A 14,396-nucleotide genomic window follows, 5' to 3' on the forward strand; every position below is an offset into this window, starting at 1 on the left:
GATCCTTTGCCATAAACATAGGATTCAGGGAGTTAGACTGAATATTAAATTGATATGATGGTTGTATTTTCATCAGGAGAATAACTCCTCCCAAAATAAAACCTCACAGTAAGTCTAGATCTATGGAATTGTTTCAGAAATCATCTATTCCCAGGAAAATATTCTCCTAATTAGGCAACAAGGGTGAAAAGAACCAGCACAAATATGCGTATTTAATGTACTATCCAGATCCTAAGCAAAATACAATAAGATAAAAAATGTAACAAAAAATAAAAATGCATAGACATATGGAAGAATTTAAATATGCAAAAGGGTGTTTCCAAATAATACTGAACACAAAGAGGGTTATCAAAATTGAAGTTGTATTGGAAGACGAGCCAACTGAAATCCTACATCCAAACAAACTGAAATTGTAGAGGATATCCCAATTTTATTTCAGTTCAGTTTTGGATCTCTTCTTTTCTAATGGGACCACTCACAACTCTGAAAAACTTTTGAGTTGGATCTAAATTTTGTGGTGTAAGCCAACACTTAAATGTGAGTGACTGCCATTTTGTCACATTCCTAGAGGGCAATTTGCACATACAAGAAAGTTGCCATGTCATATAATGTAAATAACTCAAGATGGCATGTCACCTCAGAGAGATATACTCTTGCTGATTTGTAAATTAAAGACAAGCCACAAAAGTTCCTAATTCCTTCACAACATAACTACTCATGAGTTTCTGCTGAAAGACTGCTATCAAAAGGCAATAAATCTTCAGGAAATAATATCACAATGCTAGCTCTAAAGCACTCGTGACTTTTCCCCAACTTTCTCTGGAATATTTCTTCCAAAAGAAAGCAGATGGCAACGTACTCAGTGGGTCAACTTTTGTGCTCACATGCTCCCAGGGGTTTCCATTAATTTGAGCTGTCTCCACACAGACACAGACAACAGGAATAGCTGCCCATCCCTTCTTAAGATCCTGACATTTTTCCTTGCTTCACTTTATCGTAAGTATTATTTGAAACCAGCATTGCTATTCAGTGCATTTTGGATGCAGAAGCATAATGAGAAAAAACACTGAATAAGACTTCTAGCTGAACTGGATTCGCAGATCCAGGACACGCCTGGGTCCAACCCAGATCCGTGCTTGTCCTGGTGAAGCCCTTGGACAGATAGCCTGACATTGCTCCTCCTCTGCCAACCCAGGTACCTAGCCAGGCAAACCCAGGTCTTCTCTGGAAGTCACAGACTGCTGCTGAGCTGAAGTTTCTCAAGAAGCTAAATCGCTACAGAGCACCAGATTTATTTATTTACTGGTTTACTCAGGAAAAACAAATTCCTTAGAGGACAGATTTTCAGAAGAATTCAGTGCTGACCTCATTCTGTCACTATTGATGTCAGCAAAACCCACGGAAACAAAATAAACCCAATGATGGACGAGTCTGAAAATCTCACATGCTGTAAACCACGAAGAAGTTCACAGCAACTTCATTAGCGGCATTGCTGCTAACGAACAAAGCCTGGCCAGGGTTAAGGGCTCTGGCTGGCAGCAAGCAGGGGAGCGTGCTGGGCCGCCACAGCCCCCTGGGGTGGTGTCCACCGCCGGGTGGGCGCCGGAGATGTGCACTCATACGCAGGGAGCCGCCATCCATCGTGTTTGTGCCGAGGTGCCAGGCGTTGCCAGGGGTTACAGCGCACACAGCGAGGGACCAGGGCCCACACAACGTGGGGAAAAGCGTTTCAGCCCAAAAAAGGAAAACATCGGCTACAGAAATGCAACAGCAGAGGCGAAACACAAGAGATAATCACATGGTAATATAACTGCTTTCCTCTCCAGCGTAATGAATAAACATCAGAAAGCACGAAGAACATGTTTCAAGTAACAGGGGGATTTTCTAGCAATAAATTCAGATAACTCAGGTTCAACTGTACAAAGACCAGTGGGAGAGCCACCACAGACCTACAAAAGCAGCTTGGTGACACCTCCATGCAGGGGAGCTGTGCTGCTGTGCTGGGGCTGGGCAGAGCCTCTCTGCTCTCCCCCTAGCTGCTCCCACTGCCCACAGCCACCGCCAGCCCCCTCCCAGCAGAGATCGAGGGTCAGGCTGAGATATTGCTGCTGGCATCAACCAGCAACAAGGTTCAAGCAGTCTGCAATTGAGAGTCGTTAAACCTTTATGACTCCACATGCACCGACATCTCCTGAGCAGCTGTGCAAAGGAAGAGGGAGAGTCCCACACAACACCTATTTTGAGTGAAGGCAGCTGGTAAAACAGCCAACACTTAAATGTTGACTGCTCTATCTTCAGACCACACACATTTGCCGTTAGTCACCTAAATGCACACTGTATTTCAGGTGCTTTCATTTCTTCAGCTTGCATACTGTGTGGCAACAATACTGAGCTAGTCCCAGATTAAAAAAAAAAAAAATTTTAAATTTTAATAAGTGCACAAAGCTGTTAGCTTGACAGTCCTGTTTTCCATAAAACTCACATTCATAACAAGCAATAAAGGTGAAAGTTCTCTGCAGCATAACCCATGAGTCTGCTGAAACTTCTATCTGAAGAGATCTCCATTAAAGGTAAAATGTAGTGTAAGCTTCATGCCAGATCACTCTTTTGTTTTTTTTCAATAAGAGAAAGAGTGCCAACTATGATAAAGTTTTATAAGGAAGTCATCTATTTTCTAACATGACTGAAACTAGCCGTTCATTACATGTAGGCTCTCAACAGCCAATACTATTAATTGGCATCTCTTTCCTCCTCATCTTTGAGTAAGCCAAGAATACATTTTTTTTAATTCTAACTCAGCATTGATATTACTGCATTCCATATAAAATCAGACATTCATCTGTTTAAAAGGATAGAAACAAATGAAAGCCAGAGACCTGGCCTTCTTAATGTCATTCCTTCCGCAATTTTTATCCATTTCTCTCACAAGATTCACATGTAAGGCACAAGGGTTGTAGCAGAATGTCATTTGACACATGCAGAATAAACATGCATTGCTTTAAATCCATTCAGTATAAGCACGATGGATTCATAGCAATCAATAGCAGGCTTTGCATAGCCAGTATTGAACTTCAGCTGCATCCAGCAGTATGGAAAAAGGACAACATACAGTGGGATGAAACAATGGTTCTGCCAATTAACCCATCTACAGTGCACTGATAGCATATCCAAGGGGATGGCAGGCAATCACTGTAGCATATTCCAGAGGAACTTCTTTTCTGAAAGAGTAAGCCCTAACTGTAATCAATTTAATCACTGTAAAAATAACCCTGATAACATAAACTTAGATGTTAACGGAACCAGCCAGCATCTCAAAAACTTGCTCTATCTGGGAATATAACTCAGAATGGCAAGTATTAGAAATGTGAAAGAATTATTGAATCAGATCTCATGCCTTTCTCCTGACAAGGCAACGTTACCTGCTAGTGCTTTTGTGTGCTTGTTAGTTTTTAAATATACCTAATTGCAGTGGTAACGTAGCTTGGGTAAACAGAATAAGAGATACTTTTTAATGGTACTGTGCTATAAGCCTGGTTCATGCCACACAGTCAATTTGCCTCACTGCCACCCCTGTGCTTCCCCATCTTTAATAAGAGAGATAGTAATATCTGTCTGTTCCCCAAGACAGTTATGCTGATTACTTATCACTTCCCAAAATCTTTAAAACTGAAAGAAGTGTCACAGAGGCAATATGAGACATAATTTGGTCTTTCACTGTATTTCTTACTTCCTTTTTTTGTTGAGAGCCAAGACTCGTTTCTGATAGCTATCATGTTCTGCTCCTTCTCTCATCAATTATTTGAAGAAGTCACTGTCATCCAAGGTTATGTTTCTAATTATTTTTTTAGTTGTGTAATTTAAAGAGTGTAAAATCACTCAATTTCATCTTATTCTTGAGATCACTAACAGTAATTATACATGGAAATGGTGAAATAAGAAAAACTAGATATACTCGAATCCACTTTAGTCTAGTATAAGAAATCCAGGTCATTTAAGCTTATTTCAAACAGTGTAAGTTCACCAGCACTTCAGGACAGTAAGACTGGCATCAAGTTATGGTGCAAAAGTTTATTAACAGCAAAGATTTCATTTTCCTTGCACAGATGGTAGAGCTATATTAAAAAAGAAATAATTCTCATCTATTTGGTCAATCAAGAATTGCAAGTTAAATATAAATACACCTAAAAAACAATCCCCAAACCAAAGGACACCCCTCCCCAAAACCTTCAACCCTCCCAAACCATCTGAAAAAAAACATTCTGCAAAATTTTTTATTAGCCACAGAGTTTGAGGAGATTGACCTTGACTCTTTCAAGGGCTTTTATAAGTATTCTTTGAAGAAAATAAATGCTAGTAAGAACAGATCCTTTCACACATTCAAGGAATAAATGGAAGGCTCAGAAATGGGTCTGGCACCAAGTTCTTTTTCAAGTTATCTCCTCAGTGGGAAAAACCAAGAAGAAATGCCTGGAGCCCTGAGGGAAGGTGGGATGAGGATCCTGTGAAAGAAACTGCAAAAACTGATAAAGGACACGTAAGGAGACACATTAGGGAAATGTGAACAAGTCAAAAAAAGCTGATCAACATGCATCCTACAGGAGTTTAACAGTATTAGCTAAACTCCTTTATGTTTGCTGCGCATAAGCCAAATAACTGAAAAATTAGAGCAGAGGAAAAGATTAACATTACCAACTTTAACAACAGCAAGGGTACTGCAGGGAGACACTGTCGTAAATCCACTTTCTGTTCCTAATAGTCACTTCTGACTTCAGTGAGCCTTGGGTACAGAGCCTTTAGCCAGGACAGGAAAGTACCAGAAGTGCAGATGAGCTTTAATAGAGGTATGGTGTTGTATCTCACAGGATCTTAGCTGAAAAAGTAATTCATACTGACTTGGCCATTTCCATGTGGCTTTCAAGCTGCTGAAGTAATGAAATTACAGGAAATAAGCTGCAATGTAGTGAGATGGTGGGAAGTGTCTCCTGGCTACCATGTGGATGGCTGCTTTGTCGGACTTCTTTATTAATGATCTGGAAAAGACAGTGCACAGCACTTTGATGAAACGCATAGATATGGCCATGAAAGACAGAAAGATCAGTGTACAAAGAAAATAATACAGAATTTCCTAGAGAAGATAGAACCATGGGAAGAAAATAACTAAATGAGACTCCACTTTGAAAAAAATGCAGGCTGGGAGACCATCTGAGAAGGGATAATAGGAAGGAGAAATCTGGGATGCGATAATGATGAAAGAGATTGAAGGGAGATAGCTCATGTGAAATGCCAACATGATGTGGTGTGCAAAGGCCAGTACAATATTGGGCAGAGTAAACAGAACCACATCACTGAGAAAAGAAGAAACAGCCACTTTCCCTATGGTGCTGGTACAGCTCCATCTGGAATATTATACGCATTTCTGGATATTGGCAAATTAGAGAGTTCAGAGAAAAGCACCAAACATGATCCAAAGGCTAGGAGGATTGATTTATGAGGAGAGATTAGAAGAGTTAAATATATGAATTGCTTCACTAAGAAATGATTAATGGGGGACATGATAACAGCTTACAAATATTTGAAGAAGACCACCAGTGAAGGAAAGGCATTTTTCAGCAGGATTCACAGGGAACAGCAAAGAGCCCAGTGAGTGCATGAGAAGCAAAAAACATGTTCTGAGTATCCAGAAATGCTTCCTGAACATGAATTACGAGAATCTATAGCATAATTTCCCCAGTGGAAGGGACAGGGCTTTTAAATGCAGACTTGAAAAAATCCTTTAGGAAACATGTGCCCACAACTGCAAAGGTCTGGACTCAGTGACCTCTCTGATCCATCCCAGCTTAGCCGAGCTGGGTGCAGTCTACAACTCCCTTTTCTCCAAGGAGATGAACTGGGCATAGGAGAAATGACTGTATTTGTAAAGATGCTACATTCTTATTTGTGTTTCTCCCTGTGCTGCTTGCTACCTTGGCATTCATCAAACTGAAATAAACAATAGCTGCTCTTAGAGAAGTACTTTTATTACTTGAGGGTTGCAGTGAAAGTCTCAGCACCTGTCTTAGCACTGCATGCAGCTAACAAATCGGCAGTCTGATATCCACAGAGCCTTTCAGTGACTCAGTGGGTTCTTGATGAGCTACATTCAAGGTAAATAGTAGATGCAAGTGCATCTTTCTTCTTTTTAAGGTGAAAAAATAACTATAGCAAAGTCTGACTACTCTGGTTGTCAGGAAGCTCATGGGTGGCTAATAACACTAGAGAAGTGATACACGGCCGGCAAGGCCTGGTGCTGGAAGGAAACTGGAATCCTCCTTCATCCAGCCCACAGGGTGTTACCCAGGGAGACACAATGCCATAACACGTCATGCAGCAGCAACAAAAGTTTTACATCTTGCAGCTCCTTTAGCTAGATATATCTCCCACAGTTAGATTAATTGTGAGTCTTTCATCTTCAGCCATCTCTGAAAGGCCTTATCTTTATCTCTGCTTTCAGAGGTCCATAAATTTCCTCTGTTCAAAGGCTCTCTCCCTTCCCCCAGTCCCCCTCTAGTTCAGATATCCTGAAACTCCAGCATGACTGGCAAGTCTCTCTGTATTTAATCCCCTTAAATTATCTCCCCCTTCATACTTCCTCCCATGTCTTCTACCAATTTCCTTCCAACACTTCACCTGCTCACTTCATCCTTCCTGAAACTTTGTTGGCAACGTCCCTTCTACCAAAAACTTTCCCATTGTGGGAATCAACACTTGCTCTTTTCTTTTCTCCTGCTATATTTTTCGACCTTGCTGGTCACCTGCCTGTGTGCCGCTTGGGATACACCTATTTTGGGGAATTCCCTGCAGCCACCAGGCCAACTGTGAATGGGTTAACCAGTTTCTGAGCCACCCCAGTACTGGAAACATAGAACATTTAAAGGCAATGTAAATTTTAAAACCATGCAGTTTGTTTGAGTGGTTTTACTTTTTCTGTGGACAACTTTTCCCTCTCTCCATAGGCAAGATTATCTGTAAACTGTTGCCAACGGTCAAGCTTAAAGCATCCACTGAAAAAGCTAGTGTGAAATATATTCAGCTTTGACACTTGTTCTCTGCTAAGTAAAGGGATTTAAATCACTAAATAAAAAATGGATTTTGTTTATAACCAGGCAGCTATGTTTTCAGTGTCATTTTTATTCATGTTTTTCTACATCAGATATGACTGATTCAGGTGGATCTGTCCCTGTACACTAGGTTACCATAATTATGCACTATACCCATTTCAAAATTAGTTCCAGCTAGTTAGCTTCACTGCAAGACAATTCACACTTCCAGTTGAGAATTCAACCTAGTTTGATGATGGATACATATAAACAGAAAAATCCATTATTTATACACTGTAGGAAAATAAACTCTCTGGCTGGCCAGGGATATGAAGCATGTGAAGGGTTTTCATTTTAGATGGTTGGAAATTTTAAACTCAAGCAGCTTTTAATCAACATACCATTGAAAACAAATTTCAGCAATTGCATTCTTATTCAGCAGCGGTACAATGTAACTGAAAATAGAAACTCCAAAAGCTTTATGGTCTATTACTCAACATGTGCTTATAATAAATCAGATGTAAATAGCAGTTATTGTGTACCAAGAAAAGCAAGAAAAGGCAACCAGTTTCAATAAGCTGGAAGGGCTGAGGACTGTTTCTGTCCTACTGTTCTTAAATAATTCCTATAATTCAAACACTCACGTGTATCATTGTTTTCTATTATTATCAAGTTACAGTAGCATCTAGATGCTCAAGTCCCATAGTACTAAAATAGTTTTTAAGAAGTTAATGCCAGTTACCTACAAGTAGAAACCATTATACTTTAAATACAGATACATTATACTTTAACTAGACACCAAGGCTCAAGCCAGCTCTCAGCTGAAGCTGTAAGATGTGTGCGGAGGGGTGATTAGGGCTGAGGGGTAGGTACTCTGTGTGCAAGCATCATACCTAGGGTGCAGACACCCTGCCGCACAGCTGAGCTTCCCCGAGTCTGCGAGGGCCTCTGTAATGCTCTGCTACACACTGCACTGAACAAAGCAGGGCTGCAGCAAATGCCATTCAGTATCACATCTCAGACCATCTCAACGACAACGGGTACCTTCCAATTAAACCAATATGTGTAAAGACCATTCTTATCTGGGCTTCAGCAGCCATGGTTACAAGAGTAAAAAGGAATTGAGAAACTTCAACGTAGAGGAGTGGAGCAATGAGCAGCTCCCCCTACACGCAAATTCGCTGAGATAGATTGAATTCTCTTCTACCTGCAAGTAAAAGGAAGACAAGCTGGTTTTATTTCTCGCTCTGAAGTTTTCTGTACTCTTAACAGGTTTCCTTTAACTCTAGGTGAAGACGGCTAATTATGAACCACACAGACTGTGAAGACTACACAACCCATCGAGTGACCAAGATACGGACTGCAGTTTTCCACACTGACCTTATAAGAAAAAAGTGTTATAAAAATCAGTCAGGGATTCACCATATGTAGTGATGCCCTCCATCACCTCCCTCCAGTAACCTGTATCCTGCGTCCCTGTGCTGCAGTTCTGGAAGCTTATTCATTAGTGCCAGGTCATGGGTCCTCTTTAGTTTCTCAACTCAGGGTGCTGAGAAAAACAAACATAAGGCAGAGTTCTGCCTATGTAATGTGGGACCTAGCACTGGCTAGGAGGGCAAACTTGTTCTTTTTGGACTGCATATCCTTCTGAGGGGAATGACGAAAGAGTTTGTTGCAAAAGTTTGTGAAGATTTGCTACAGAGCCATTTGGGGTGCTAAGACTTAGGGATTGTGAATTGGAACAAAAATCTCAGTAAAACAGTACAAAAATTAATATATTTTGTAATTATAACTGTAAGTATAAATTTGTAAATATAAAAGAAAAAACCTCACCTGGTCCAAAGGCAATTTTACAGGAGTGATTGCTCTGACACAAGTAGCAGGCAGCAAGGGAGGTGCCAGCCTGGGGAAAATGTGCATGGAGCCATTAGCAGGGCATGCACAGGAAGACAACACTAAAAAATTCAAGTGAACTCTTCAGCAGAATAGTAGGCAGCAAGTATTGCAGCTGACGGCAATAAAAGTGTTTACCAGACAGATAAGCAGCATGTGCTTCTTCAGGTTGGACAGTGACACACAGACCAAGGCAGTACAGGAATCTAAATTATTCACAGTAACAGAAAAGCCAAAGGAAGAGGATAAAAGTCTATTACTGGGTAAAAGTATGTCAATTCTATGGCTTCATCAGGAAAACATCGTCACTGAAGAAGCAAAGAACAAAAACAGTTTAAGAAAAATCTCAGGATATTTTCCACAGCATAGTGACAAATCACGCCTTTTCCAGTTTGTTAGTTATTACATATATCTCCAGTAAGGGAAGGCTCGGTATGTATTTATCGTTCTCCATTTACCCTAAGATGAAAGTCAATGGAAACTTACGTCTGGCTTTTAGCACAGGGTAGCTGGTGGTGTATATTCCCAGCACCTATTGCCAGTATAAATGAGAAATTTTTCTGAGACTTTGTCTAAAGGTACTAGAAAGGATGTTTTCTCCTGTGTTGAATAAAATTACTAAGAAGAACATGGGAAGGCCAGTTAGGCATGGATGAATCTGTGAGGACTGAAGATGCCTGAAAATGAAAAGTGACACTGGGGAAAATGTAAGACTTGTCACATGTGCCAAAATCAAACTAAATCAAGCAAAGGCCCAGAAAGCAATGGTTCCTCAAAAGCTAAGCAGACATTGCCTTATGTAGGTTGGAAAAAGCTGTATCTCCTATGCTGTTTTTCTTTCTTCTGTGAGCTAGCCTGAAGAGATGTTACAGATGAGTGTATGTGTCTAAAGCACTGAATTAGTTCTGATGCAACTGACGTAACTATAGCTGACAGTGACATTATTTAATGTAAATAGTTTGCAGTTAAGTATAGACTTAGGCATAATTTTGCCAATGGAACAGTTCCCACCCTAATACTTTGGTAGGAAACTGCCAGATTAATAAAGAGCTTATTGAAAAGAGCCTGATCCATATTTAGAACAACCAAGTTCCAGAGCATGCACAGCGCTGTCACCTGAGGACATTTTTTCCTACAGAAAACTGAAATCAAGACTAGCTACATTATTAGACACTGGAGACTTACACAAGTGGAGAGTGAGATAGCAAAGCAAACTCCTCAGTTAAATGTATGTTCTCAAATCCATCTCCTCCCAGAATAAGGGTGAGAGCTGGTACAGAACTTCATGGGGATTCTGAGCTCCCTGGAAAATGCAGATGTGTGTTTTTACAGTAATTGCTACACAAGTAACCCCTCCATTTTCTTCCATACATCCTCTCCATACCCTCTGCAGGCCATCAGCATTCACTGGTTGCTATCCCTGACCTAATGTATTCTGTCAACTTACATTACAGCACTGCTCTTTGGTATGTGTGCAAGACAATGATTTTCTTTTGCATTACGCAAATAGGACCAGTGACATTTAATGCAAACCTGTGGCGTACGCTGCTTTGGGGCCCTTTCAGGTATTGCATTTATGCAAAACCATGTGTTTGGAATATGAAACTTGCTATGTATTCAGTGTTTAATTTAAATACAGCAGGTCTTGTTAGCTATTCAAGTATGAGTTGGGAGAGGTTTTTTGTTATATAAATAAACAGCTAATCAGAAGGTTGAGCAAACGGTATGATTTTTATTTACATCACAAGTGGTTTTAATTCTTAGAAATATCCAACTGTAACCGTATTTTTGTTGGGCAAAATATACAAATACCTAAACAGACAAAATAATCTTGGTATCAAAGGCCATAGGCTATTACAGCCTGTACCAGAGAACACTGGAATTTTCAGCTGAATGTGAGAAGTTGTGAAAAAGCACAGAAAAGAATCATTTGCTTGTCACTTTTTCACAGGTGCACTTCGAGGCAACAGATGAGAGGCCCCAGCAGTGGCTGAGACCTTGTGCAGTGCTCGGAGGCTCCGGAACAGGTCTGTCGCTCCTCTTCGGAGGATCGGGCACCTGCCTCTCACAGGCGGTGACAGCGAGCGACGCCAAGGGCAGTGCGCTGGGGGCAGGCCACCTAACAGCACCCGGTAAGGCACCACACAATCCCCGGCTCCTGGGCCCTGCTCTCCCACTGCACCCCATGCCATCCCCGCGGGCCCGCGGGTGAGTTAGCGCTGCCCATCCCCCCCACGCTGCCCATCCCCCCCACGCTGCCCTCAGCATGGATTCTCCCCCGCTCCCTGCGTCCCGAAGGGGGATGTTTGGGGTGCCAGCCCCACACGAGGCAGGCCCGGGGGGGCTGTGCCAGCCCTCACCGGCAGCATTGGAAAAAGGTGCTGTGGCGGGAGCGAGGGCACACGCGTGACGTCCGGCCTGTCTTCTCTGGCGTCACACACGGTTACAACGCGTGAGGGCGGGGCGCCCCTCTGACGTCGCAGGCGTAACAACGAGCGAGGGTGGTACAAAGGCGGAGAAAACGCGGCCGGCAGGAGCCCGCGAGGCGCCGAGGCGCCGCTGGGTGTCGCTGTTGCTGGGCGGTGGCGCGGGCGGGGGAGGGCAAGCACGACACAAAAGGCGAGGCGGTACGCTGCCTGCCCGTCGCCATCTTGTCGCGCCGCGGCCTGTGGTGTGAGGGGAGGTGGGGGCGGTATCAAGCGGTGCTCTAACCCTGTGCGGGGCGGGAGCGATCGCCGGCACCGCTACCCCTCGGGCCGCGTTCGGTCGGTTGCCGGAGGGCCCGGGTGGCGGCTGCCTCCCGGAGGGGGGGCCGCGGTCTATCCTGTCGCTCCTCGTTGAGGGAGGAGGCGGGCGGCGGCGGCCGGAGCCGGGCAGGCGCCATGAGCAGCGTGTGCCGCAGAGGAACACAGCCTGCTGCCTGTGCTCGGGGGAGGCTTTGCGAGCAGCTGGGATAATTTGCTGGAAAATTGAATTTGGGGGCAAAGAGAAAATCAAATCAGGGACAGAAAAGTGATAAGAATGCTGAACAAGGGCTTGTCCTAGTAATAACAGATGAAGACGGATTTTGCCACTGTGGAAACAGCAGAGCATGCTGAGCCACCTGACATTCAGAAGCGGGAGGATGTGAGGAAGCATTGTAAGGTGTAAATGCCCGGAAGGTGCTTTTGGGCTTTATCTCTCTCTTAAAACTGAAATCGTATTTAGAGGGGAGTCAAAACTGGAAATCTACACTCTTTTCTGGTCCCTTTGTGGGATGGTCCTGTTGAGATCGGTTTTCCATCATGTAACTTGCACTTTCGTCTACTTTAACCCTGAATTTGGTCCTTGGAGATGGGTTTTGGCCATGCTGCTCGGGAACACATTTGGTGGCGTTGCTTGGTCCTGAGTGGAAGCTGGTTTCCCATTCCTGGGGCAGCCCTGAGTGACAGGGTGTTATTCTTCTGCCAGTGACCCCCCACTGAAAGGAGAACAAGGCCAGTGCCCACAGCAGTGGAGGGAGAGGTTCATCCCAGCACTGTATGTCACTCTTGCAATACCTCGTCAGGAGTATTTCAGGATTACAGTGAAAAGGGCCTTTCTGGCTAGGGCTGCTGTTTAGTAACAGGCCACGTTTAGATGGATCCCTACGGCACTGCCGCTTGCAACCATTTGCATGTGCAGGCGTATTCTGAACACTTAATAAAACAGATGATGAAAAATGGAAATTAGGACATCAGAAGCTTGTAGCAGGAATGATTTCTCATGACAACTGTGTGCAAAGGTGAAAGATGCTCAATGCCTTAAGCAAGTAAAGGGCCCAATTCTACTCTGCCATAAGCTGTTGATTTAAAAAGGCAGACTCGGTGTAAACCAGTACAGAATCAAGCTGTTTAACCATTACAGGAAAACTACTCAACCTGAATGAGGGTATGTCAAACAATTCGATGTTGTCTTTTTCTGAACTGTTCAAAATGACAGAACAGCTACAGCAAAACTGTGTAGTTAGGTCAAGCGGTCACCTTTGCTGTGTGGGATTTTTTCTCTGGGGACGCTGCCACCATTAGAGGGCAGGCGTGGGAAAGGTCTTTGGATTTACACCCTTCCTCCTCCCAAAACGGAGGTTGAGGGGAACAGAACGCAGCACCTCATTCATGCCCTGGAAGATCTTTACGCAGCTGCAGCTTTCACCACCCAGACACCGCAGGGCTTCTGGTCTGCGGTACCTTAGCAAGTTGTAGAAGGAACTAGTGGTAGTTTGTTACTACAGTATAAACAAGAACACCTTCTTCTGCCCATCTCCTTTCCTCCTTAGTCCATGAACTTTCTAAAAGAGCTGACTAGGGCCCTTAACCTGAGTTTACAGGGAGAGGTGTCTTGTATCTCCCTAATAAAATGAGGCATTTAAAGCGAATCCTGACTGAGCATTCCCTTTGGACTGAGGAGACCTTTGGAACTCTTCTCATCACAGCAAACTGTAAATTGAGCTTTAAAATTTTGCCATTCAAATGACAAATTACATTTATCAATACCAGCAGCACTGATGCAAGAAGCGTTGGCAGTCTATGAAAAGACATCTAACAGTAGCAGCAGGAACAGATTGGGAGCCAGTTGTGTTTTGTTTGTTTTTTCCTCCTCATACACCCACAGAGGCACACACACTCAGTAGTGGTCTACTCTGGCAGCAAATCACTGACAAGTGTGTAATGCCAGGCATTTCTAGTCAGGCTTAAATCATCCCGCATGGTTTTAACCATGCACTTCTTGTGGTCATTAAAAGTAGGAAATTCTCCAGTTGCACCTAGAATTTAGCTAGAATGTCCACGAGCTGAAAATGTCTTCATAAAATGAACTAACCAACCTGTTAAGCTGGAGTTGATGGCCACCAGCCTGCTAACCTTCAGTAAAAGCTGTTGGCAGCTAGACTGAGTGTCTGTGCTGCCTGACACAAATCAGAAAATACAGATAGCTAGAACAGGTCTTGGGGAAAGCATCAAATAAGTACCAGAGGAATTAACAAATACAAGGTTTTTCTTGCATTTTTATGCTTTGGCTAATCCACCACATTTAACAGCTTTACTAATTTCCATGGTTTTAGGAGTGAGCGATCCCATGTGTTATGGACATTCTAAAACCTGCTATAGGAAAGGTGTCAGGGTCCCAAAACCTGCTGTATGCAGTTTGTGTCATGGCCTGACATCAATAAAGACATAAAGTACAAAAGAGCATCTTGCAACAACTGCAAAATTGGGCATATGAAGCCAATCCCCACTCCCAAGTATGTGTAGCTGTTTCTTTACTAGACAGATTAGATTGGAGTTCATCAGGGAGTTGTTCCTTTTCTTAGGAGTGTTAATTCCAGCCTCATTTGTGAATTTATCATAGAATAAATAGAAGTGAACAGCAGCAATGTGAATATTCACCCAAGTTGTGTCAATACTGAATTAA

The 14,396-nt window shown here is 43.0% G+C and overlaps 1 long non-coding RNA gene across 1 annotated transcript in view; it reads left to right on the plus strand.

The window, feature by feature from the left end:
* LOC114012052 (uncharacterized) overlaps positions 1–14,396 on the plus strand; it is a 180,737-nt gene that overhangs the window by 103,917 nt on the left and 62,424 nt on the right. The window contains exon 2 of the long non-coding RNA XR_003554256.2: positions 8,366–11,101. This is a non-coding gene — a long non-coding RNA (uncharacterized LOC114012052). The remainder of the gene's footprint in view (positions 1–8,365; positions 11,102–14,396) is intronic.

The sequence above is a fragment of the Falco peregrinus genome, chromosome 8, assembly GCF_023634155.1.
Source record: "Falco peregrinus isolate bFalPer1 chromosome 8, bFalPer1.pri, whole genome shotgun sequence".
Classification (NCBI taxonomy): domain Eukaryota; kingdom Metazoa; phylum Chordata; class Aves; order Falconiformes; family Falconidae; genus Falco; species Falco peregrinus.